Source organism: Chironomus tepperi, unplaced genomic scaffold (assembly GCF_022539635.2).
Source record: "Chironomus tepperi strain 1889 unplaced genomic scaffold, CSIRO-AGI_Ctep_v1 contig_188, whole genome shotgun sequence".
NCBI lineage: Eukaryota > Metazoa > Arthropoda > Insecta > Diptera > Chironomidae > Chironomus > Chironomus tepperi.
The window spans coordinates 253,610-255,986 of record NW_027226310.1 but is presented as its reverse complement, the minus strand read 5'-3'; the positions used below and the strand labels follow the sequence as shown (position 1 = coordinate 255,986).

The 2,377-nt window shown below is 35.1% G+C and overlaps 1 non-coding gene across 1 annotated transcript; it reads right to left on the bottom strand.

Moving 5' to 3' along the window:
• Positions 1–413: 413 nt before the first annotated feature.
• Positions 414–486, bottom strand: TRNAF-GAA (transfer RNA phenylalanine (anticodon GAA)). The gene has a single exon. It is a non-coding gene; the product is annotated as a tRNA-Phe (tRNA).
• Between the last annotated feature and the right edge of the window lie 1,891 nt (positions 487–2,377).

Genomic DNA, 2,377 nt, shown 5'->3' with positions numbered 1-2,377 from the left:
AGAGTCACTCCAACCTAGTACTGGCATCAGGTCAGAGTCACCCCGATCTGATACTGGCATTAAGTCATAGTCATGCTGACCTGGTACCTACACTAAATCAGGGTCACACCGACCTGGTACCGACACTAAATCATAGTAAAACCAATCTGGTACTGAAACCAAGTCAGAGTCACGTCGACCTAGTCACCTAGACACCACGTCAGAGGTTCAACGTCCGAAATGCAGACGATAGTAGCTAATAATATTGATATGGCAAAAATATTGTCGATTAAATTAATTCAATACTATTCTGTTCCACGCGATAATGAATAAATCCTCCTTACTTCTTCTTAATATTCAAAAAAATATGAAATTTAGTGCTGATAAGAAAAATCATAATCGCCACTAAAAAAATAGCAAAAAAAATAATCGGTTGCCGAAACCCGGGATTGAACCGGGGACCTTTAGATCTTCAGTCTAACGCTCTCCCAACTGAGCTATTTCGGCTACTCGATTGATGTTTTCGATTTGGTTTAAACACCTTTATAAACTATTGATAAGAGTAATAAAATAGAGGATTGGAATCAATATATGTTTTATTATCAGTTAGAGTCAAGTTTCTCTAGTGCTGGATGCTAAATTGATTAACCGAATTTGGACATCTATGATGATCAATTTCTAAACCAAGACAAGATAAAAACCTAACCCAGCCAATATCCAACTAAATACCCATCCAGACAACCCAAATAGCCTCACTTCCATTAATCATTTTCACATCTTCAACAAAAACACCTCAACTGAAAAAAAATTATCAATTTTCGTGTTTTTAAACACACAAGCACAAGTTTAAGTCATTTAATCGTCGATTATCGTAAAGGTGCATGCAGATGTTATGAATATATTTTTTTACTTTCCATACTAACTTCCTCTCTTTCATTCTTTCTCATTTATCTTCATCGAAGGTCATAACGTGGTTCCAAAACAGAAGGGCGAAATTAAAGCGTGACATGGAAGAGCTGAAAAAAGACGTTGAAAGTGTTAAACTACTGACAACACAAAAGAGCTTCCTTGAGAATGTCAACGATATGAATTTGCTGAAATCTAAATCAACTAATTCGCATAATCATCATGATGAGAGTGTGGAGAAGTATAGGAGTATGGGAGAGACTGAAGTCAATCATTGATGCAGATGATAATCGTGAGGATGAAGGATAAATTGTAGATTTTAGATGAAAATTTCTTGAATTGATAAGAATATTGAGGAAATTTTGTTTCATGAGCTTGAACTACACGTCATTGCTTAATTGTGGATTTAATTGGATAATATTGATGAATTTTTGAGAAAAAACAGAGTGCACATCTTAGTATGCAGTGCTGGTATTATGGAATGCACTTACTTCGCTGGTCGTACAGATCAATTGTGATCCATGTCCTCTCAGATGCCGCCTAAAACTGACTCTATCGCCGGCTACCGCTTGCCAATTACCAATTCCAAGTGTGACACTATCTCTTGCCATCTAAAAAGTCGGATTTAAATACTTTTAACAATAGAGCGTATACAGGCCTTCTGATAACATGTCCTGCCCATCTTAGTATATTCCCTTAAGACACTCAGAGGAGCAAGGACAAATATTTGATTCCAGACTTCAAATACTTGATTACAAAGGCTAGTCCTATGCCAGAACTATCTCAACTTGAATTCAAATTTCTCTCAATTTCTATTCTGTGTACAATTCGGGTATATAGATAGTGCAGATCAACTGCTGTGCCCAGGGTTGTTAAAAAGCAGAATCGGGTGTGTTTTGAAAATATGAATATCCACATATATCCACACATATCCACACATTTTTCCCTGTGCACACATGAAGTATGTGACTTATGTGTACAAATTCTGTAAAACAGAATATGTTGTATCAACCCTGGGTGTGCCTACACTAAAGTGGCATATTGTAGAAAATTTCTTTTTTGCCTCAAACTGGATCAAAAGCAAGTATCAAGATGATGGCAAGACAATATTTAGCAGAGCCTTAAATTCTTCGTGGCATAACCTTCTTCATTTGTGTCGTCCGGGAGATATTCAACTGAAAATTGTAAAAAGTTTGAAAAAAATTATGAAAATTGATTAATTTTACAATGTCTTCATACAAAAAGTGTACATCTATGTCATGTACTGACTTGGCATATAATATCAAAAATTAAACCTTAAAGTGAAACTAGGCTGACTAAACATCAACATTATTATCCAAAAATGCAAAGTTTAAGACCAGTTTAAGACTTATTTCCTTTAATTTGCTATCAAAAAAATTGCAAAATTAAATTCAAAAATATAAATTTCAAAAATTCATATTTTCCAATAATCCAAGATATAAAATCAGAGTTGCGAAGGCCGATGTCGGCG